Raw genomic sequence first — 25,894 nt, forward strand, 5'->3', positions numbered from 1 at the left:
TCCAAAGATCTTTGTGTCACTCTTTTCCTGAGACTCCTTCAATTACTCTCCATTACATACAAAATGAAATACAAGTTCACTCACCTGGTATTTAATGTCCTCTATGACCTGGCCTCAGTCAGTGTCTTCTGCCTTGTGTTTTGAACAATCATTACACAGTTACGTTTCAGCCATACCAGGATATTTGCCACTGGGGAATACAACATAAACTGTATTAGTTAGAGGTCTCCAGGGAAGCAGAACTGATAAAATGTGTGTGTGTGTGTGTGTGTGTGTGTGTGTGTGTGTGTGTGTGTGTACAGAGAAAGATTTATTTTAAGAAATTGAATCACTGTGGGGCTGGTAAGTTTGAAATCTGGAGGGCAGGATAATAGGTGGGAGACTCAAGGAAGAGTTGATATTTTAGCCCTACTTGGAAAGTCTACTTGGAAAATCTGGAAGCAGAATTTCCTTTTACTTAGGGGCCATCTGCCTTTTTCTCTTGAGGCCTTCAGCTGATTGGATGAGGCCCATCCACATTATGGAGGGTAATCTGCTTTACTCAACATCTACTGATTTAAATGTTAATCTCACCTAAAATTATCTTTTTAGTAACATGTAGATTAGTGTTTTACCAATAATTTGGGTACCATAGCTGAGCCAAGTTGACAGGACATATAACATTAACCATCATGTGAACATCCACACTTCTGGGCCTGGAATGACATTTCCACTGCCATAAGATATTTCTAGATAGTCCAATTAAAACATATTTCCTTTATTGTTTTCCCTACTACTCTTTGTACGTACAGCTAATGTAGTATTTTCCCTAGTTTGCCTTGTTTTGATCTAAACTGTGTATGTATGGGCTTCTTACTCAGATCACAGGCAAGTTTCTATGAGCTACAGATGTGCATTTCCAGAGTGTTCATTACAAGTGCATTACATTGGTCTGAACCTCCAAAAGTACACAAGAAATTAGTGTAGACTGATTTCTTTGTTTCTATAGAGGTAGTGAATTGTATTGTACTGGGTGTTGCTTGTAGAACTAGACTTCCTGGCTGAAATTCTAGCCCTGATACTTACTGTGCAGCTTCAGGCAAGTGACTTAACCTCTCTGTTCCTCACATCTATTCTCTCATTTTGATTAGTGTGAGGAATAAATGCATTAATATATTTAAGGGTCTTAGAACAGTGCTTGACATATAGTAAATGTTCAGTAAATATTAACTGATAGTATTATCTTTATGAATACATGCTTGCAAATGTTGGAGTGGAGAATGGTGTTCTGCCTATTAAAAGTTCTCAAGAGAAGAAATACTCCTTATTTGGAATCTTAGACCCTAAGAATGGACAAATACTTTATTGCTGCTTAAGTGCTGAAGGTCATAAATTCCTTGAAAATCCAGTGAAGGCTGTATACAGGCACACCTCATTTTATTGCACTTCATTTTATTGTGCTTCACCACAGATTTTGCTTTTTTTTTTTTTTTTTTTTTTTTAACAAGTTCAAGGTTTGTGGCAATGCTGCATTGAATAAGCCTATGAGCACCATTTTACCAATAGCATGATGTGCTTACTTCCTATCTCAGTGTAGTCATGTTTTAGCAATAAAATATTTTAAAATTAAGGTATGTATATTGGTTTTTCAGACATGATGCTCTTGCACAGTTAATAGACTATAGTGTAGTGTCAACATAAGTTGTATACGCATTGGGTAACCAAAAAGTTTGTGTGACTTGCTTTATTGCAATATTTGCTTTATTGTCATTGTCTAGAACTGAAACCACAATGTCTCCAATGTATGCCTGTGCTCTTTCCCCAGAAAACCGCATGTGTATACATATCATTATTACACACAATTTTAAGAATTCACAGGGCATACCTCCTCCATCCGTATACACTTTAGGGATACATGTTAAGAATCCACAGTGCTGGCCGGGTGCGGTGGCTCACGCCTGTAATCTCAGCGCTTTGGGAGGCCAAGGAAGGCAGATCACAAGGTCAGGAGATCGAGACCATCCTGGCCAACATGATAAAACCCTGTATCTACTAGAAAATACAAACATTAGCTGGCCTTGGTGGGGCGTGCCTATAATCCCAGCTACTTGGGAGGCTGAGGCAGGAGAATCACTTGAACCTGGTAGGTGGAGGTTGCAGTGAGCCAAGATCACACCACTGCGCTCCAGACTGGGAGACAGAACGAGACTCTAGCACAGTGGTTGCCAATGTAATACTCAATGCTGAATGAATAAATTGAGTTGAAAGAGTATGCCTCTCACTAAGGACTTCACCCACATCCAAGGAACTGTTCTGAAATTGTCGGTCCTACGATAGTAATGAGATAAAATAAACTAAAGATCCCTTCTCCAAAGAGCCATATTAAGAAGATGAAGAGACACAGACCAGACTCAAGAGAGGCAATGGGTTCTGAGAACCTAAAAGAAAAAGTGTGCTGTTGGGTTCCACTGACCTGGGATCAAAGCCCAGCTCACCTATGATATCTTCTGAAGAACATCTAGCCTCTTAGAGATTTCGCTTCCTCGTTTGTAAAACATGAATGATACTTTCCTGGAAAAGGTTTTCTAAAAGTTAAAGGAGAAAATACAAGAAGCACAATGTTAGTAGCAATGACATCAAAAACAAGTCGTGGGAACAAGGATAAAAGTGATTTATGCTTTGTTCAGTCACTGCCAAGAGCATCAGAAATGCACAAATCCCTTTGTGCTTGTGATTGCTGAATGTAGCCCTACCCACCCTGAAAAATGGTAGCAACCCCCATGGGGTCATTCTTTCTTTTTCTTTACATTCTCTTTCTTTCTTTCTCTTTCTTTCTTTCTTTTCTTTCTTTCTTTCTTTCTTTCTTTCTTTCTTTCTTTCTTTCTTTCTTTCTTTCTTTCTTTCTTTCTTTTTTCTTTCTTTCCTTCCTTCCTTCCTTCCTTCCTTTCTTTCTTTCTTTCTTTCTTTCTTTCTTTCTTTCTTTCTTTCTTTCTTTCTTTCTTTCTTTCTTTCTTTCTTTCTTTCTTTCTTTCTTTCTTTCTTTCTTTCTTTCTTTCTTTCTTTCTTTCTTTCTTTCTTTCTTTCTTTTCTTTCGACAGAGTCTCAGTCTTTCCCGGGCTGGAGTGCAGTGGCACATCTCGGCTTACTGCAACCTCCATCTCCTGGGTTCAAGTAGTTCTTGTGCCTCAGCTCCCCGAGTAGTTGGAATTACACATGTGCACCACCATGACCAGCTAATTTTTTTATTTTTAGTAGAGACAGGGTTTTGCCATATTAGCCAGGCTGGTCTCCAGCTCCTGACTTCAAGTGATCCTCCTGCCTGGGCCTCCCAAAGTGCTAGGATTACAGGCATGAGCCACCATGCCTGGCCACCCTGGTCTTTCTTGGGAAGACCAACAGACAGTATGTGTCAGGGGCTTATGGAGTATCTCATAAGGTACCATAGTTTGTAAAAATCAAAGCCCAGTTGTTTCAAAATCCTAAGTACATATTAGAATCACCTGGGAGCATTAATGAAAAGCAGATTTACAGGCTCTCCTTAGTTCCAGAATCTACGTGTTAGTACACTTTCAGCAAGAATATCAAATTGAGGCTGGGTGCAGTGGTTCACACCTGTAATCCCAAACACCTTGGGAGGCCGAGGTGGGCAGATCATCTGAGGTCAGGAGTTTGAGACCAGCCTAGCTAACATGGTGAAATGCCGTCTCTACTAAAAATACAAAAATTAGCCAGACGTGTTGGCAGGCATCTGTAGTCTTAGCTATTCGGGAGGCTGAGGCAGGAGAATCGCTTGACTCCAGAAGGTGGAGATTGTAGTGAGCTGAGACACAGAGTGAGACTCAGTCTCAAAAAAAAAAAAAAAAAAAAGAATATCAAAATATCAGATTGAGTGCATTACTCCCCTGTGTTAACTTTATCCCTAAAGATCTTGTGAATTCTACATCTGTGACTCTCCATGTGTTCTTTGTATGTACTTTGTGGGCAGATGGACTTCATATATATTTCAGGAAGTAGGTGAGCCCTCAGAACATGGCAGTAGGTGGGGCAGTTAGGAAGCTTTAAGTCTGGTATTTAAGAGATGGCAAATGGCCTTCATTCATTGATTATTTAGTCACTAACTAGACATTGTGTACCCTTGTAGTGCCAGGCTTGTGTGAGAGATACAGAGAGGAATAAAGCACAGACGCTTGTCTTCCATCACTAGTTTCTTAATAGAACAATACCTTCAGTACTTATATCCTGATCTTTCCAATTAGGCTGGAATACAGATGGGCATAAAGTGGGAGAGGAAGGTAACTGTGGGATTTATTAAACTGTGGGATTCATCCATGGAAGATTAAGAAATCACTAAGTGCTTGCTACTTTTTATTTAGGCTGAGATTAGGCAGGATCCAGGTTTAATGAGGAAGACACTGAAAGAAGGGTTTGTGTCTTGTCGTTGCTGCTTTAAAATACTTTATTTTATTTTATCACAAATAAGATACAAGAATATAAAGAACTTAAACAGTTATTAACATTTTATCACATTTGCTGCATCATTCTGTATATTACATACTATCTTTTGGAACCATGTGAAAGTTACACACATCATACCTTTCATCCCTAAGTGTTTCAGCAATTGAAAGGAGAGGCTCTGAATGCTCAAAGTCTTGGGAAGTTTAAGAGCAGAAACAATTTTTATGACAGAAGGAAGAAAAAAAAAGAAGAAGAAGAAATTGCTGCAAGAAATATAATGGCAAAAGATGGTTTAGATAAAAGTGTACTCGGTAGCTGTGTGCAAAAATGTTTGAAAACTTGCAGGTGAAAAGAATAGAGTGATACAAATAGCCAGGCTTGATGAGAACAGAGGACACCAGCTTCCCAAACCATGAGCCTCATCGCTGGCAAGAGCAGGATGACTCCATCCTTAAGTCTTAGGCGTATAGTTACCATGCTGTCTCTAGAGAGCATAGCTATTTGCATATCACAAAAATAGGAATTCAAAATAATTTATGTGGGAATATGGAAAAGTTGACCTTTAAACCATCAAAGTCTAATAAAGAACACCTGAAGTGAATTAAAATGGGATCACCTCCCAGGACTGTTTTCACCCAATTTATACCCTCATTTACCTACTGCAAATGTGCTAAATCAGAGCCAGTTACAATATCCATTAAAGAGGGTCCTAAAGTAATTCTTCTAAATTGGTTTTAATGGCCTTAAAAAAATACCCACTGTATTTTAGAGGAGTGAAGTAAGAATGACAGGGAGAGAATTGTTAGTGCCAGATTGACCTCTTTTCTCCACTTTGCTTTCTAGAGCAACTTCAACCTTTGGAAGGGGAGGAGGGTAAGTAGGGTGTTGGTTACATCATCATAATTATGCAGAGCTCCTAGTGTGATTTTGAGAATTAAAGGAGATCATGTATGTGGAGCATCTATCACAGGGATTGAAACATAGATAATGAACAATATATGGCATTTTCCTTTTTTGTCTATTCAAACTGTAAAAAAAAAAAAAAAAAAGCAAATAGAATATTCTTCATACAGACCCTAATGATCCATGAAGGAGGGATCTTCATGTGAAAAGGACTTGGAAATGGTAGCAAAGACCCAAGAGAAAAATTACTTGCTCTTATTAAGAGAAAAATATTTGGGGAATTAATTACAGCACTTGAAATAAAGTTTAAGAAAGAATAGGGTGGTTTCGATTTCAAATGCATATGATACAAGGGGGCTTTTATTTATACAATGTATTTTCTATTTGAAGCCTGATTTTTCCACCTCATTTTCCAGTATATAGTCTTTTAATTATTCTCTTAGGGGCAGTCATGAGGCCCTTTTCACAAAATCCCCCAAATTACGTCCAAAATTTAATGCAGTGCTTGGCACATAAGATGCTTAGTAAATACTGATGGGAAATCATAGCTAGCTAGATTATACAGAGAGGGTTTTTATAAGTGTGCAGCAGCTTACGAGGCAGGAAATAGAATGTCTATGGTCACTACTGATTTAGGCTTGAAAACAAGGAAGGCTTTGTGAATTAAAGAGATAACTTTTTTATACAAACGTTTTATCAATCTGTCTATAATTTTTATCTTTTGTATCAACTCATATTTGCCAAATATCTACCATGTACTAGGCACTGTACTGGTTGCTAGGGGTAGGTTTATGGGATTTGTGGAAAGAAAACAGTAGTTAAGGCTTGGTCTGGCTTCTTTTAGTGTAAGACTGAGTCTCACTGTACTGCCCAGGCTGGAGTGCAGTGGCATGATCTTGGCTTACAGCAACATCCTCCTCGCAAGTTCAAGTGATTGTCATGCCTCAGCCTCCTGAGTAGCTGGGACTACAGGTGTGACCCATCGCGTCTGGCTAATTTTTGGATTTTTGGTAGATGCGGGGTTTCACCATGTTGGCCAAGCTGGTCTCAAACTTCTAACCTCAGGTGATCCACCGGCTTCGGCCTCCCAAGATCTGGCTTTAATGAGAATGAGGAGGTGTAATATACACTAATAGCTTGATGTAGGTAAACAAGACAAAACCGAAGCATTAGCCATAGCCATGAGCAGCATGGATGTTTCATTTGACTCTCATTTACACCAAAAGTGTACGCATGTTTTCTGATTATACAATCATATTAATCCACTGTAAATAATTTAAACAATATATCTTAAACTATGTGATGGGTCCACATGTACCTATCACAATCTTTCTTTATTATTTCAAAATTATACTGCTAGATGATATACACACATTGTATTATGATGTATTTAATTTTTCAAGTTTTAGAAAAATAATTCAAACAATTTAGAAAAGTATAGGGAAGAAATTCTGTCAATCACCTAAATGCCAATTGCTACTACTATGTTGAAAATCCTCTGAAAATCCATTGTTTCTTACGGGTACTCTTGTACTCCTCCATTTCTTTCACTGCACCTAAACACATACACGCACACTCACACGCGCACACATACACCCACATGCACACACACACACACACAGAGAACATTTTGTATAAATGAGATTATACTGTCCATGCTTCCTGTGGTCTGCTTTTTATACTTGACAAGATGTTATCTCTCTGTCAATAAATATAGAATCCTAGTATCCTTTTAATGAGCACTGACTTTCTACGTGTATGAGCAAAGATTGTGCTTTAATTAATATATGCTATAGGATGGATATCTAAATTGTTTTCAGATATTCATGTGTGTCTATATACATGTGTATGCATGTGTGTGAATGCATGTTTTAATTTTCTAAAGTATGTTATGATGAATATTATTGCATAGATATCTTTGGAACTTGGCTATGAGTCATCACAGTATTAATTTCTAGGAGAAAGTTTGCTCTGTTTTTATTTTCTCCTCTTTTTGAAATAATACTTTTCTATTGTGTATGGTTTTTTTTTTTTTTTTTTTTTCCCTAAGGAAAGGACAGTCTAAACCCAGCACTGGTGGTAACATACAATTTGACTTGTTTGAGATATATTCAACTTCATCATTTGTTACTGTGGTTTTCATGAATTAAATTTTGTGATTGCTTTTCTTTACATAAAAATTAACCAAATATTTGCAGTGCCATTAGTTGAAATTAAATTAATGTAAACAAATTTTTAATTTTCATGAAGTTGATGTTTCTTACATTTTTCTTAAAGTAAATATAAAATTTTGCAGATCTCAACTTACTCCATTTTTTTTCAGAGAGATTTAGCAATTATCACTTGGAATTAGGGAAAGAGATGGCTCCTTTACAAGGACAATTTTGATTAAGTAGTGAAGGCAAGGTTTATAAACTTATGCAATCCATGATTTTAGGCTCCATCCTTCCTGTGGTTTATTCTTGAATCACCCAGATTTACATCAGGCCTCATTCAAAGACTTCCTCTTACATAATCTCCCTTTTGTGTTTATTAAATGATTCAGGTCAAAACATTGATCAAGATGATTCAGGTCAAACAAGGATGTGTTACGTCCTTGAGCCGAACCCCATCTTCTCTTTCCTCCTCCACATTTCTGCCTAGAAATATCTATTGTGACCTAGGAAGATAAGGTATTCAAGGAATGCCCTGAAATGACTCTTGACCCCTAGGAAATAAAAAGCCCTTATATATTTAATATTGAAATACAAAAGAAAAAGGTCTGGTGTACACTGGCATCAATAGAAAGACATTCAGGACAAAATAACTTTTGATTTGCTATTAGAGGGAAGAAAGAAATTATGGACATATTTCTTTATTTGTAAAGTCACTATGGGTAGCTTAGAGCATTGTTAGAATGACTATAACAAAATCATTCATTTGAAGCTCAAAGTATATAAGCTACATTAACTCCGTTCTACCCACTTTCCATTGATAGTGTGCTTATGATCGTTAATAGCAGTTCTGTGACTTGAATTGTGTCCACCCCCCAGATCTATATGTTCAATCCCTAACCCCTATGTGATGGTATTTGGAGGTAAGACCTTTGGGAGATGATTAGGTTTAGACAAGGTCATGAGGGTGGGGCCTTCACAATGTGATGACTGCCCTTGTTAAGAAAAGTCACCCCAGAGCTTGCTCTCTGATTCTCTCTCTCTCTTCTCTATGTGAGGATACAGTGAGAAGGTGGTTGCCCAAAATGCAAGCACAGTGCCCTCCCCAGAAATCAATTATAATGGCACCTTGGGCTTGGAAAAAACTATGAGAAAATAAATTTGTTATTTAAGACACCCAATTTATGATATTTTTCGTGTGAGCGCGAGCTGATTAAGACAGTAGAAGCAGTATCTTAATTTCCAGCGTCTGCTTCATCACTTTTTATTCTTTCCTCCTCTGCCGCTTCCTCCTCCTCCTCTTCCTCCTCCTCCTCCTTCTTCTTGTTTGTTACCTCTCTCTTGCTTTTCTCCTTTTATTTCACTTTAATGGCCATTTTTAGTTCTCATCACTTTTGTTTTTCTTCACTCATTTATACTTTCATTCTTTTTACTTTTTTTCTTATGAGTTCATCATATTCACATTTGTTTCCTTTTTTTTCCACATTTCTTTTTATCATTCTCATTTCCCTTCATGTTTGTCTTTCCTGTGATTTAATTCCTTCTTCATCATTCTTCTCTCTTCCTCATTTTTTCCTTTCCTTTTCTCTCCTTCACTTCCTCTTTCTCTTATTTGTCCTCCTTTTTTTTCTTTCTCTTCTTCCATGTTTCCACATTTTTCCTCCTCTCCCGGCCCAGCCTATTTCACCATCCTCACTTACGTCCTCCTCATTTCTTGTCTCATCTGTTCTGTTTCTTGTGTCCAGAAGGAGCACCAGTGCTTCCCTTTCATCTTTCTTCTGCTAAGATGCCTGTAGGAGTGGACGTATTGTATAAGCAAAGGTGCAACACAGCAGGAAGACAGATGATGAGCAGCCTGACCTCAGAAAAACTCTCAATATAAAGAAACAACTCAATCCAACCTCTCCTCCTTGTCTTTTCTCTTCTTCATTTTTTTCTTTTTAATTAAAATACCTGCATTTGAAACTTTTTTTGCTTTCTTCAAAAAGATTTTGCTGACATTCCTCAAGAGGAAAGATAATGGGCACGAGGTATTTTCCAGCCTAGCAATGAACATCACAGAGGATGAAAACAGACACAAATAACAAAAAGAAAGCCTAAATTTAATCACCATTGTCATTTTATCATTGTTATTATGAAAAATAACAATCTATCATGTATTGACGTTTTCTCTACATACCAGACACACACATCATTTCATTTAATTTCCATGATATTCCTATGAATTAGACACAATTAATATACTGGCTTTGCACAATGAAAATCTAGGCTCAGGGGATTAGAATTGGCCCAAGATTTGCATGCGGGGCCAACTGGGGATGGTTAGTGCCACTTTTATGGAGCTTCTAATATTTGTGAGGCAATGTGATGTATTAAGTCATGCAGACCTGGTTTCAATTCTGACTCCATCAGTTTCTAGTCCTAGACCATATTTGCATTGTTTGAGTAAATTTTCACAATTACATGTTAAGTTAATTATATTACCCCCATTTTACAGGTGGGGGACCTTAGGTTCAGAGGGCATAGGCAACTTGTCCAACATCATACAGCTGTAACTCCAAAATGTAAATGTTATGTACTACATCGAGGTGAGTTTAAGGACTAATATAATTTCTTAGGCAAAGAAGGCAGAGAAAATTCTCCAGGGATGGAGGAGGGAGGCTGTGGTTGAAACACAAAAACAGGGAAGATATGAGCAGGGTACTTACAGGACAGTGAAGATATGAGCATGGCGCTTACAGGACAGTTAAGAGACCGATCTTTCTGGCTTGTTCTTGCTTGCAAACTTCTGGGATGACTTACCTTTGTAAGTTGAAATTTCTTTATATTTAAAATGGATGTTTCTAAATGTAATTACACCTGTGCCTATAATTGTTACATATATCAAATTTTACGCAGCCAGAAAAATAAAGTAAAATGCAATATGTAAAATAAAAGAAACACTAGCAAAATTTTTCCAAGTATTGTAGCATATGTAGCAGATTTGCATCAGTGAGATGAGATTGTATTTCCTTCTTGGTTTTTCTTCAATATTTTCCAAATTTCCTAGGGTGGTCATATGTTTTTACTTAACAACAAAAAATATTTTATAAAAAATGCTTCCTGCTCAGCTTTACTCATATGATTATTTTAAGTGTACTTGAAAAAATGTGATAGATATCACATAAGTGTAAGTTATTGATACTGATATGATTCTCCTTTTAGTAAACTTTAGTCATGAAAAATATTGAAATACACTGTGACTTATCAAAGATTAATTTTAATTCAAAATACTTAATATTATATTTTAATTATTTTGGTAATTCATAATCACACATATAGCACATATATATGAAACTTTATCATCTAAATTATAAAAACCACTTTCCCATACCTCTCTTTTGGCATGTATTGTGTGGAAGTATTGAGAACTCACAAAGAAAGAGGGTAGGACAGAATGTATTAAGGCAAGTCAGAGGGAACATTTTGGAAGCAATGATTCAAACAGGATCTTCAAAAACATCTGCGTGTGGTAAGGAATAAAATCATTCAGATAGAAGTAATCAACATACATACAGGGATAAAGTTTGTCTGTGTCCCCACCCAAATCTCATCTTCTATTGTAATCCAAATTGTAATCCCCACGTGTCAAGAGAGGGACCTGGTGGGAGGTGATTGGATCATGGGGGTGATTCCCCCCATGCTGTTCTCGTGATAGTGAGTGAGTTCTCTGGAGATCTAGTTATTTGATAAGTGTATGGCACTTCCCCCTTCAATCTCTCTCTTTCTCCTGCTGCCTTGTGAAGAGGGTGCTTCCTCTTTGCTTTCTGTCATGATTATAAGTTTCCTGAGGCCTCTTCAGCCATGTGGAACTGTGAGTTAATTAAACATTTTTTGTTCATAAGTTACTCAGTCTCGGGTAGTATCTTTATAGCAGTGTGAGAACAAATTAATATATACAGATAGGCTCTGAACATGATTAATCAGAAGGGTGGGTTATAAAATTTAAGACATAAGGTTGGAATATTACAGAATACAGAAAAATCACCTGATGAAGCATTTATAGATCAGGAATGATCAATACAGTAGAAACAGTTGAATTCCTGGAGACCAAATCCCTAATACCTAAGTTCACTCTCTACTTGATTTATTTAATGTTATCAAAGGCACTGAAAATGAAAGATGATCAAATATTTCACAGGGGAGAAGAGGAGGAGGATCTATCCTTTCCTACAAAAGTATACACTAGGAGACTATTGAGGACTTCTATATTAATTTTTTAACAATATATTTTCCAGTGATACTTAAATTCCAAAAGAGCTTGGAATCAACCAGAAGTAAACCACCCTTAAAAAACAGAGTCTGTGTGTAAGCCAGCTCTTTTCCACCTGGACTCTGATACAACTACTCAAGAGAGTTTAGGGCAAATCCTTTAACTTCTTTCATCCTTAGTTATTTTTTAACATTAAAATTTAAGCACTATTACTTGTTCCTTTTTTCCCTTAGATAGCTCTTCTGAAGACTATATTATTTGAAGACTACTAAAACACATTTAAAATAGAAATATGTTATCTAGAATTACAGGTAGTGATTATATCTTCCAATTAAAAGGAATTAGAGGTGACTGTTTATTTCAAGCACATTCTCAAACAACAAATTAAGCCATAGTATAGGTCAAACACCCTTCTCTAGATTTGATTGTGATAGATAATGATGATGATGAAGTTAATAGCCAACTTTGGAGTTTTTACCATTTTCCGGGACTGTTCTAATTCCTTTATGTGTATGAACTACCTTTATGTTGCAGAGAACCTTGTATTGGTGATACTACTCTTGTAATCTTTGTAGGTGAGAAAGTAGAAGCATTAATAAGAAATTTGTCCAAGACCTCATACTCTGTTAGAGATGAATACAGAATCAGGATTCGAACCCAGGCAATCTGAATCTAGTGTTACAAGAATAACATTGAAAGAAAATATGGAAATAACATTAAAACAAAGTCATTTTAAAGCTACTTTAAAAATTTTAATTAAGTATACCATACTTCAAATATTTCTTTGTTAAAGATTTATCAGTTCATTTATCAGTAAACTACTTTATGTTCATTGACCATCGTTGAAGACTTTGGAGACTTATAAATAAAATCTAGAGAAAGAAAATTGAAGGAGGAACATATATTTACCAAAGGTAAACAAGATTTGGAAGAGGAAGGGGTGGGACTTATGGAGATAATTAACGTGCTTATGAATATATGAGAATTTATTAGCTAGCTACTGTTTCTAAAATGATGCATAACCCCCCCCCCGCCCCCGGCAATCTCAATGGTCTACAGTGAATATTTATTTCTCCCTCACAGTTATCTAGGTCAATTAGGAGGCGTTAGTTCAAGATATGGGTTGATTTAGATTGGCTCCATCTATCTTTTATTACAGAACTTGGGTTTAAGAAACAGTGCCTATAAGGGTGTATTCTTATGGTACAGGGCAGAAGTGCAAGAGACAAAGCTAAACAACACAAACCAGTGCAAAGCTTATGGTTGCCATGGTTTAATTTTTACTCACATACATTTTATTGGCCAAGCAAGTCACATGGCCAAACCCCAAGTTGTCAAAGTGAAAAAATTAATCCATCCTCAGTGAACAATGTGAATATTAAGTGGGAAGGAAAACCATGTTTCAATAATATACTCAGGAAGTTCATCTGAAGTTTAAATACCTAAATCCTACTTAGTGAAAGGCAATGTAACTATCATTACTGGAGGAGGTAAGAAAAATTTTGATAGGAGAAAATATTAAACTTAATGGATAAACACATCACCACTGGGTGGTACTCTTATTCCAGGACAGCTTTGTGAAGAATAGATTTGTATTAGGATGGTCAGAAGAATAAATTTTTAATACAACATTTACAAGTTGAATTTTTATAGCACAAGCTGTGAATACATTTTCATTTCTACTTCATTATGTTAAAATGTGTAAGGTAATTAAAACAGTGCCTCAAACTAAATAATGCTATGATTGTTTGCTACAATGATGGATAATGATGGTGATGATGGTGATGTCAAAGTTGTAGGGTATATTGCTCTTTGTATATTTCATTTCTCCTGAATTAACTAAGCAACAGGCTATGTAAGACAACCCAGAATCCTTATACCCTAGTGAAGGCACAATACCTTTTTTCAGGTTGCAGGTCCCCGGATCAAAAGACAAAAAGTAATATCTTCCGGTAGTACCAGACATTTTTAGTAACAGGATTTTTCTCTAAAGAATTAAAAATAAGCTACAAAGAGGTTTTGGGGACTTAATGAGAAATGTGTAAGAAAGATTTGTTTCTTTTCCACCCACATTCAGTTTTAACTGCCAAGAATATATTGTGGTTGGGAATACTTTCTACATAAAGGAACAAAGTTTAGGAGAGAAATTGGTTCTTACAATATTGGCAAAAAATATGGCTAGGAATGACCCAATCTGGGAAGGGTTCATTATGTGTAGCTACATAACAGATAATCTTCTAATTAATTTATTCAAGCAAGGCAATATCTTAAAAAACTGTGCAAATCTTAAAAATATTCAAATTAAATAGTCAATGTCAAAAATATGTAGCCAAATATTTTTGTTCCTAAGAGATCCATACACAGCAAGAAAAAAAAAATACTTTTTTTTTTTTTTTTTAAAAAAATACAATAACTAAATATCAAGTACCTAATAGCACTAGAGGAAAAAGAAAGAATTCTTGGGATAGTAAGGGATCTATTCATCGTGATATTCCCTTTCTATTTGGAATACTAAAGGAGAATTTGTTTGGAGAAAGAACACCCTTCCAACTCCCTATTAGCATAGTTTGGGATTAAAGCCGGTATGATCTGTTCTTTATGAATGTATCTCATCATAAAAGTATCCCAGAATCTGAGAATGTTTGCACTAGAAGCCCTTGATGACCAACCTGAGACAATGAGGTGAGAGAGTTTATGTTACTTTCTCAAATTCACCGTTAGTGGGTAACCTGGCAGGGACAAATGATTCAGATCTTTTTATGCTAAGTCCAGGGTTCAGTTTATATGGTTTTGTCTCTCAACTGCTTATCTTTGAGAATAATTAGTTTACGTTGTTGTTTTCCTTGTCAGCAGAATGGAAGCATTGGACTAGATCAGTAGCTTTGCCAAGATTTTCGCTTCCATTTGGTTACTGGGATCCACTTCTTTTGAATTATTCCTCATAGGAAAATGATGTTTCTTCTCTATTTTTGATTACTTTGTGCAGCAAGTTCAAAGACTTACCAATCAAAGAAATCAAGAAAAGTATTGGAGAGGAAAACTTTTGAGAGTTCCACATATAGCAGTTTCAACAATAATCAGATGTATTTCCTACTGGTCCTTTTTACATTCAAGAATGATTATTTTTCTGAAAGAAAAAATTTGTTCTGAAATTTCTCAGAGAGCTGAGCTTTGGAAGGCATTCTGTTTAGGAAGATGGAGTCATGTCCAGCCTGTTGCGTTTAGATAAATGTGGCTAATAGATAACTTTTTAACACATGCTTTCTGGTACATAAATCAGCACTTTCAGGTTTGAATCTCAGGGATTCGTAGTTTCAATTGTTGCCAAATATTCAACATTCGCCTCTCTTGAACTTTAGTATTAAGCTTTTTTTGACTCAATCTTCTTTCTTTCAGCTACTGTTTTCATGATCTAAAAACAGACACTTAAAGAAATTAGTGATAATCAGTCTTTCCATAAAGCTGAAAAAGGCCTGAGATATTGTCTGGTTTCACTTTCAAGAGTGGTGAAATAACTGCTCAAGACTTCCATATGAATAATTTCTCTGTTTGCAAGTTTTTAACTTTAACTTCTTCCTGGTTTTCTCAATGCCACAAAGCCCTCTTACTGACAGGTATTGGGAAAGACGAACTCTTTAGTCCTTCCTTCTTCCTTTAAGGACCAAAGACAGTTTCACTTTTAATCATTTTATGTATTGTCTCTACACCACCTGCCTCTTTATTAACCACCTCTGTAAAATCTATTGCTATTAATCATCAAACACATGTCTGAGTATTACTGGCAATTATCTCTGAATGTTTGTTACCTGTTGGTTTTATTACTTGTTTTCCCCCAAAAGAATAGATTGTTTCAGGTCCATGACTCTGTTTTATGTGTATATGTTTGTGTGTATATTTATATTATTAAATGTAATATACATTACATTTTAATTTATATATTAAATTTAATTATATATTAAAAGTAATGGCAAAAACTGCAATTACTTTTGCACCAACCTAATATTCTTACATTTTAAAATTTTTCTTTTAGAGTCCAATTACCATTGCATGAGCTAAAACTATATTTCAACCAAGGATTACTAACACTTTGTTACCCATGAAAGTGCATTCTTCCTGTTGCATATGAAGGCAGAAAGTCAGTTACAATCTATGATTCCCCTTCATTTCATGTTATATTTACTGCAACAATCTTTTGAAGTCTTCCTTAAGCTCGTTGACTTTATTCCTCCAGAAATAAGAAGAGTGTGCACCGTGGAGTTTGTTTTGTTTTATTTTAATTTATTAGATGCTTGGGGAAATCAGAAATGAAAGACACCAAAATATGTAATCATTACTTTTTTAGTCTGCTTTTCTTTTCTTTTCTTTTCTTTTCTTTTCTTTTCTTTTCTTTTCTTTTTTCACTCTTTAGACACCAGAGATAACTTGTTCACTCTCTATTCTTCTAAGGGTAACTACACAACAGAAGGCTGTATACTCTTGCTTTTGGTTGGGTTGGAGTAGAAAAGTAATTTCTGTGTCTTAAAGGTGTTTTACTCATAAATGGTGCCTGAAGTGTACCAGGCATAGAAGAACAAATGAAATAAATGCTCATTCTTCTCTGAGGAGGATATTTCACTATAGTGGAAGAGGGCCTATTATCAAAGAACTTTCAGAGATATGGTTAGGAGAAAAAAAGAGATGAAAAGAAAGACACATTTGTTGCATGTCTACATGTACTATTTTATTTAATCTTTCCAACAATAACTCTTATGTGTAAGTTTCAATAATTCGGAGAATTTGCTCAAGGATACTCAGATGGTAAGTAACAGAATTGGAATCTAATGTAGGTCGGCTTGAATTCAAAGTCTACTGCCTCAAGATAAGGTACTGTGTATAGAAAATGTATACATGTAAAAATTAAAAGAAACATAGAGAATGTTCTAGTACTCAGAAAAAGAGTTTTGATACTTCTAGGTGGGTTATTTAGGAAAAGCTTTATGGAATGACCTTGAAACTGGATAACATGTAGAATGAAAAGATCTAAGTAACCCTAGTTTGTGCTTTTGTGTACACACGCATTGGAATTTTCTGAAAATTCCCTAGGGTTCAGTTTTCCATTGGAGTTTCTGAAGTATCTGGTTCATTTTAGTGTTAATTGCTTGGGAACAAGGAGCATAGGCTTCTGTGAAGATATGTTGTCTTCTTGTTACTGAGATATTGCCTGGAATAAATACTGTTAATGCATGCACACAGTTATTTAACCTACTTGTTATTCTAGGAGGATGTTTTTTCTTTTGTTTGCTGAAGACCTCTACTATTGAATATTTCAAAGATGTTTAGTTTCCAAGACATTTCTACTACTAATTTATCCATTTAGTCACTATTGATTTATTGGGTGCATCCTTCCATACCTAACACTGTCCTGTTTACTCTGGGATTTGCAGAAATGCACTATGGGAAATAATAGGCATGTTCCCATTTATCAAAGATCTTATAATTTACTCTGAGTTATAACAACTGCAGCTTATATTTATTGATTTTTCTATGTGTCCAGAACAATTCTAAGCAGAGTTCCAGATCTGTTATCTCATTTAATCTCACACTCTATGAGGAAACTACTGTTCACCCTACAGAGGAAAGTCAGGCACGGAGAGGCTTACTAACATCACTGAAGCCACTTGGTTAGAAGCGGAAAAGTGGTAATCCAAATTGCACAAGTGAGAAAAGTTGATAGAATTATTTAGTCCTGCTGCAAGATAATGGACATTACAAAATAGAATCAGAAGAATACAGATGAAGGAGATTAAAAGATCAACTCAGGATGAGGAAGTGGAAGCCTGTTATCCTCACTGACGCAGTAAATAGTGGCAGAGCCTGAACTAGAACCAAGATTTAAGAACTTGTTTTGTACAGTTGACTGATTGTAGCACTTCACAAGCTATGATATAATTTGCTAACCAGTGGTAGAATTAAGAAGTTCTGTGCAAATAGAAAATATCTCAAAAATCTCTGACCAAAAGCCTATACTTATCCATTTCGGAGGAGATGAGAGATATATTATGAGTGGGCTTAGGAGTGGTGGGGTAGGTACCTTTATTTCTATCATTGAGGTTGAATACAACATTGAAACTTAGTCCTTTATGTTCAAATTTATTTTTTTCTCATTATTCATCAGTGGACCATTCAAAGATATATTTCCCTGAATTTAGTTTTTTCCTGTGTCATGATACAAACACTGTGGACTTTCCTTAAGCTGGGATTTTAGGTAAGTACCTATTCAATTTCCATGAAAACAACATCAATGCAAATCTGATGAATATTTATCTGTTTAGTCCAGTACTACAATACTTTCACTTTTGCAGAGGCAGCACATAGGAATAGGACTTCATTTGGGAAAAACTTGAGGGTTGGTCATATACCTTTGGCTCTCTGTTTTACTTTTGAGCTAGTATTCTATAAAATAAAGATTTTTTTTCTTTTTTTAATTATACTTTAAGTTCTGGGGTACATGTGCACAACTTGCAGGTTTGTTACATATGTATACATGTGCCACGTTGGTGTGCTGCACCCATTAACTCGTCATTTACATTAGGTATATCTCCTAATGCTATCCCTCCCCCCTCCCCCCTACCCCCACCCTACAACAGGCCCCAGTGTGTGATGTTTCCCTTCTGGTGTCCAAGTGTTCTCATTGTTCAGTCCCTACCTATGAGTGAGAACATGTGATGTTTGGTTTTCTGTTCTTGTGATAGTTTGCTGAGAATGATGGTTTCCAGCTGCATCCATGTCCCTACAAAGGACACGAACTCATCCTTTTTTATGGCTGCATAGTATTCCATGGTGTATATGTGCCACATTTTCTTAATCTAGTCTGTCATTGATGGATATTTGGGTTGGTTCCAAGTCTTTGCTATTGTGAATAGTGCTGCAATAAACATACATGTACTTGTGTCTTTATAGTAGCATGATTTGTAATCCTTTGTGTATATACCCAGTAATGGGATGGCTGGGTCAAGTGGTATTTCCAGTTCTAGATCCTTGAGGAATGATCACACTGTCTTCCACAATGGTTGAACTAGTTTACAGTCCCACCAACAGTGTAAAAGTATTCCTATTTCTCCACATCCTCTCCAGCACCTGTTGTTTCCTGACTTTTTAATGATCACCATTCTAACTGGTGTGAGATGGTATCTCATTGTGTTTTTGATTTGCATTTCTCTGATGGTGAGCGATGATGAGCATTTTTTCGTGTGTCTGTTGGCTGTATGAATGTCTTCTTTAGAGAAGTGTCTGTTCATATCCATTGCCCACTTTTTGACGGGGTTGTTTGTTTTTTTCTTGCAAATTTGAGTTCTTTGTAGCTTCTGGATATTAGCCCTTTGTCAGATGAGTAGATTGCAAAAATTTTCTCCCATTCTGTAGGTTGCCTGTTCACTCTGATTGTACTTTCTTTTGCTGTGCAGAAGCTCTTTAGTTTAATTAGATCCCATTTGTCTATTTCGGCTTTTGTTGCCATTGCTTTCGGTGTTTTAGACATGACGTCCTTGCCCATGCCTATGTCCTGAATGGTGTTACCTATGTTTTCTTCTAGGGTTTTTATGGTTTTAGGTCTAACATTTAAGTCTGTAATCTATCTTGAATTAATTTTTGTGTAAGGTGTAAGGAAGGGATCCAGTTTCAGCTTTCTACTTATGACTAGTCAGTTTTCCCAGCATCATTTATTAAATAGGGAATCCTTTCCCCATTTGTTGTTTTTGTCCGGTTTGTCAAAGATCAGATGGTTTGGCTGGGCTCAGTGGCTCAAGCCTGTAATTCCAGCACTTTGGGAGGCTGAGATGGGCAGATCACAAGGTCAGGAGATTGAGACCATCGTGGCTAACACGGTGAAACCCCATATCTACTGAAAAATACAAAGAAAAAAAAAAAAAGAAAACTAGCCGGGCAAGGTGGTGGGTGGGCCACTGCATTCTAGCCTGGGGAACAGAGCGAGACTCTGTCTTGGGGGGAAAAAAAAAAGATCATATGGTTGTAGATGTGTGGCATTATTTCTGAGGACTCTGTTCTGTTCCATTGTTCTATATCTCTGTTTTAGTACCAGTACCATGCTGTTTTGGTTACTGTAGTCTTGTGGTATAGTTTGAAGTCAGGTAGCATGATGCCTCCAGCTTTGTTCTTTTGATTAGGATTGTTTTGACAATGAGGGCTCTTTTTTGGTTCCATATGAACTTTAAAGTAGTCTTTTCCAATTCTGTGAAGAAGGTCATTGGTAGCTTAATGGGGATGGCATTGAATCTATAAATTACCTTGGGCAGTATGGCCATTTTCACGATATTGATTCTTCCTATCCATGAGCATGGAATGTTCTACCATTTGTTTGTGTCCTCTTTTATTTCATTGAGCAGTGGTTTGTAGTTCTCCTTGAAGAGGTCCTTCACATCCCTTGTAAGTTGGATTCCTAGGTATTTTATTCTCTTTGACGCAATTGTGAATGGGAGTTCACTCATGATTTGGCTCTCTGTTTGTCTGTTATTGGTGTATAAGAATGATTGTGATTTTTGCACACTGATTTTGTATCCTGAGACTTTGCTGAAGTTGCTTATCAACTTAAGGAGATTTTGGATGGAGACGATGGGATTTTCTAATTATACAGTCATGTCATCTGCAAACAGGGACAATTTGACTTCTTCTTTTCCTAATTGAATCCCCTTGATATCTTTCTCTTGCCTGATTGCCCTGGCCAGAACTTCCAACAGTATGTTGAATAGGAGTGGTGAGAGAGGGCATCCCTGTCTTGTGCCAGTTTTCAAAGGGAATGCTTCCAGTGTTTGCCCATTTAGTATGATATTGACTGTGGGTTTGTCATAAATAGCACTTATTATTTTTAGATACGTTCCATCAATACCAAATTTATTGAGATTTTTTAGCATGAAAGGCTGTTGAATTTTGTCAAAGGCCTTTTCTGCATCTATTGAGATAATCATGTGGTTATTGTCTTTGATTCTGTATGTGTGTGTGTATATATATATATATACACACACACACACACACACACAGATTTATCTGAGTTGTCTGTCCCAGGGTTCATTTTCTTTCTTAGTCTGTTTCTCCATGCATCGATCTGCTGGTATGGGAGAGGGGCAGTTAGTTAATTTAATAAATAAAACAGTGTGAAAGGAAAAGGGAAGGTGATCTCTTTCTAAAGTAACTGAGCTGTGTTAGGTAAGCTGAGAGCTAAAATAGAAAATAAAAGACGTACATGTGAGTACAATAGAAGTCTGATTCTCAGACCACAATTGAGGAAAAAAAAGACAGAAAGTGAGAATGAATGGTTGGCAGGGCTTATCATGAGTCAATGAACGTGAAAGAACTTCCTCAAAATGAGTTGGTTGGTGGAGCTCATTATGAGTCAATAAATGGGCATTTTATCAATTGCAAGTTACTGTATGAACTTAAGGGATGTAATGGGAATTTCCTGTAGGATAGGTGGGTAGTTCAGGATGCAAATCCAAATTAGTAAAGTCCTTTTAAAAATCAGACAGTAGAGTGCAGAGCTTAGATTATGAGTCCCTATTTAAAGATGGGGTAATAAAGTTCCTGAAAGACCTAGTGATGTGCCCACTCAAATCTCCTGACACTGGAGCTAAGGCCCTTTCTTCTAACCTCAATGCCACTAGCCAAGTACACATCCAAGCTAAAGGGAATGCCCAACAGGGTGTGGTGGGGTGGATCATATAATTTTAGTCATGGTTTAGCATCATTATTTGCTCTAACCCCACCAGTAGTGCTCAACAAATAAAATTAGGGTTATAGACAACTCTAAGTTGTAATTTGAGGAAAAGAAAAACAAGGATAATAATATTTTGCATATCTAGCACACACCTAGTGCATAACAGGCTCTGTACTGGATGTTTTCTTAATATATTTTATGTCATCCCTGGGACAACCTCATGAAGACAGCACTTTCATCCCAATTCTATAGATGGAAATAGAGTGGTGGGAAAAAGTTACACAGCTGGCAAAATGTGAAGCAGCAATTCAAACTCAAATCTGTCTATTTCTAAAACATGCTCCATTTCCATTCTGCCATGATGCCTTTGCTCAAGTGGAATATGACATTGCACTTCTATATGAATGCTATATTAATTGCTCTCTAGTCCTCACCATTTATTTCTCCCACATTTAACCATTTGACCAAGGGTTATGGAATCTTTCCTAACTAGTTTGGGGAGGAATTATACTCAGGAGAACATTATAACTTCTTCCCTTTCTCCTTAGAAATACATTCTTCCTTCAGTAGGTAATGTCACGTGACTTTTGAGCAGCGAAGAAACTCTCGGTGAAAATGTTTTCTAAGGTTAGACTTTGGATTCGATGAATCCATATCCCTTGAATATTCTTATAAAGTATCTTCCCTTCTTGATGTCAGTGGGATTCTGAAATTTTATTGGCATCTAGCAGACATTGCTTTTGGCAAATTATTGTTTAGAAGTCTGACTTAATTTGGGAAATTCCTTACTATAAACCCAGGAGAGACACATTCTGAGATCTGGGAGAAGTCCAAAGTGCTCCAGTTTCCTTTGTATAGTTAGACATTGAATTTTCAATCCTCCATGTAGAAATGTGATGCCTTTTGTTGTTGAATTGTTATTGAACTTTTATGTGTTTGTATTTGGAGCTGATAACTTCTGACAATCTCTGCTTAAATGGAGATTATGTTTTGTGCAATGAAGAAATTCCCTTTCTCTTAGAATGATTCAGTCTACCTTCTCATTTTCTTTTTATCTTGTTCTTATGTCAACCATTTAATTGAGATGTTAAGGTCCCTCACAGTTCTGAGTGGCAATTTTAAACCAGATTTCTCCATAGACTTAGAAGCTAGCAGCATTTGTTAGATGAGGCTGATCCAATTATCCAGGCAGAAAACTCAGGAGAGAAAAGATTTTCCAAGCTGTGACGTTATGTCCAGGCTTCTCTCTTTGTTGAAAATAAACATTTCTAAGTTATACACTCTTTGTTCGAGTTGGTTATGTAATTGACGGGGGAGAAGGGGAATGTCCTTTAGGAAGCTGAAATGGAGTGTAGCACCTTATAGCTATAGTTATTTTCTCTTCATATTTTTTCCTTTAAAAAAAAAGTCTTGTACCTAATTTTCAAATTTTCTGGGGATTTGTTACCCCTTTGATATTATTTTATCACATTCTTTTTTACATAGCATGCCAGAAACTCTGAGGAGGAAAAAATTAAAATTTAGTGTAGCTCCTTCCTTTACAGGTGAAGTCATTGAAGTGGGGATGTAGATGCTGTTTTGCGCTCAAGATTACATAGCAAATGTCAGCGACAGAGACATGAAAAATAGAATCGTTTTCCTGTTATGTCTTCTTTTTTTGTATTGTTTTACACATCTACTTTTATTTATTTACTTGTTATTAGTTAAAATCCTTGAGGGGTGCAGCATCACATGAATTCTCCATCCAATGGCCTTAGCAAGAAGGTTGCTTAAGAATTTGGCACGAATCCTGCCACTGTTTCCATGGGCATGAGTTACCTTTAACCAGATTACTCTGGTTTTGTACGATTTGCCACCAAGAGTCACTGCGCTGTTCTTTGCTTTGTATACATTAGAACACCTCTTGCCAAAACAGAATTCAGTTTCATCTCAGGCATAAATAGCTACAATTTTAAGAAGAGCTATGTGCTCCCTTTGTTTCTGAAGCCTCTGCATATAGCCAGCAAAATTGGCCTTGTAACCATAGCCTTCTAGACCTATTTGCCTTCTAGAAGTTCTGTTTCTAGCAGACCTAGGCACCCATTCTCTGGGCATCAGGGAACCAGCACCATCAGTCCCTTATCTCCTCCCTCCTGTCCTCTCTTTTTCTGAAGCCCATAGAAATAATTTCGTCCTGTCTTGACTCCATTCTCCTTCAAGATTATTGAGTTGTTTTTCTTAGTTTCCCAATATGATAATATGCACATTTCATTATTTCTGACATTCGTTTATTCAATTCATTCATCAATCTTACTCATTCATATGATGGAAGGAAGAATATGAGCATGTCATTGGGCAAATCTCCCTCTGCAATTATTTTTAACATTTATATATCTCCACAAAATAGGATTATTGAATGTAAGTATTCTTTGGCTAACATAAAAAAACAGAAATACAGTGAAAGGATCTTTGAGGGTATCTCAGACAATCAGATGTGGGAATAAACAGGAGCCAAAACACTCTGGAGGGGAGAAAGAAAAGATAAATTTGCGATTGACATAGAGGTAAATTATTAGGAAAAATTAGAAAATGGATAGAGCAAAAATCAAAGCAGCTCTGAGTAAACAAAAGGATGATTACTGGAGGTGATAGCATTTGGGCTAATCCTTCAATGATATGGAGGATTTTTATATGTTGAGGAAAAAGGGGAAAAGCATGTGTGTGTATATATATGTGTGTGTGTGTATATATATATATATATATTTTTTTTTTTGCAAGAACTCAAGATGACCTTTGGGAAACTCAACACATGAACAATGAAATAGTTGGGTGATGTTGGAAGGTAAGTCACAATTTGATGAAAGGCCAGTGTGAGGGTATCAACATATGTCAGTTGCTCCACACTGACCAAACATCAAGTTTCCTTTGACTTAATTTGGGTCAATTATGACTGTTTTGCACTTCCATCTTTTTTTCTATCTTCTTTCTCTCCTTCTTCCTCCATCAAGTGTCTTTCTTGCTGCTGCTGTTCTTTTCTTTTCTATATCCCATTTACCTCCTCTTTATTGCTTTTTCTTTCCCATCACTTATGTAGTGATTACTGTCCCTACTCTTTGGATGTTAAGTTTGGTGCAAAAAGTTCCATGTTTGAGCTCCTATGTTTGAATTCTACTTTTGATATGGCAGCATGAGGAGCTCCGTGGACATGTTCCTCTCAGAAACTAGTGAAAATTAGTAACACACACACAAACACACAACCATTCAAAGTCTGTGAAAATGGTTCAAAGGACAAATGAGGAAACATTGATTTAAGAAAATGTACTAAGACTTGGTGGAAATAGTGGTTGTCTATAGTATCTGAACCCAGACTCATTTACTCCCCACTCCCAGCTCAGTGAGACAGAAACTGGACTCTAGGCTGATGCTCTCCAGAACATGGACCTCTATTACTCCACAACTCCCAGCTGAGGAGCTACCTAGGGCAAGATGTCATCATTTCTCATATTGCTTCCACCTACCTGTTTCAGAGGCTAAGTTCTGGGCAAGTGAAGGCCAAAGTGGATGTTCCTTTTTTGTCTGCTCAGTCCCCATTAAATAGAATGAGGGCTCTACCTTGGACATTCATCACTAAGTATTAAAATTCCAATCACCCATATCCCATTTGTTAAGTCAGTGAGTGGTTTCATTCTGGGAGATGCAAGCCTGGAAGACCTGAGGCTATCCTCATCCACTGAGCACTCAGTTTCTAAAGTGGGGGGTGTCATTCATAGTGAAGTATACCATACCATTCACTGTCCGGAGCTGGGTTAGAAATTTTACCTCCGTGGGAGAAAAGGCCTTAAAACAGATAGTTCTTAATCTCGTCCCCAAACAGACTGTTCCTAATCTCTGACTTGATTTGCAAAAGAATCAAGATCTCTCTCAAAGATAGTACAGATTGTGATAAAATGTAATTGAGAGGATAGTAGAAGATATATTGGAAATACCGGCTAAACTGTAGGTCAGCTAGTTTTCTGGAGATAAATTGAGAAAGAGACAGCTGAGAAGGACCCTTCTGTGGTCAGAAGGGATCTTTAACAATGACTTTAGAACTATTCCTTCAAAGGAGGCTGAACTTTATTGGATTAGCCTATATAGGAATTTATGCCCCAGGGCATTGTTGAAAACAATAGAACAGGTGGCCAGCAATTAGTGGAGTTTTACAGCTAGGTGTGGTCAGGAGACAGACAGGCAAAGAGAGCCCTGCTAGCACCACTGTCTTTCTTGAGTGAATGCTGGCACACCTAAGACTGTACCCACTAAGAAGCAACATCAGAGGCTTAACAGAGTAGGTGGGAATAAATGAATAGATTTTACTATTAAAAAAAAAAAAAAGCAATCAGTTACAAAACAAATATACAAGGAAATCACAATCAGTTTCAATGAGAAAGGTGACAGAACTAGAGTTGCTACAATATATTATCTGAA

General features: G+C 36.6%; 1 pseudogene; it reads right to left on the bottom strand.

Annotated features, from left to right (window-relative positions):
• Positions 1–23,137: 23,137 nt before the first annotated feature.
• Positions 23,138–23,578, bottom strand: LOC140713113 (large ribosomal subunit protein eL33-like; annotated as a pseudogene).
• Positions 23,579–25,894: the final 2,316 nt, after the last annotated feature.

The sequence above is a fragment of the Chlorocebus sabaeus genome, chromosome 12 (genome assembly GCF_047675955.1).
Source record: "Chlorocebus sabaeus isolate Y175 chromosome 12, mChlSab1.0.hap1, whole genome shotgun sequence".
Lineage (NCBI taxonomy): Eukaryota > Metazoa > Chordata > Mammalia > Primates > Cercopithecidae > Chlorocebus > Chlorocebus sabaeus.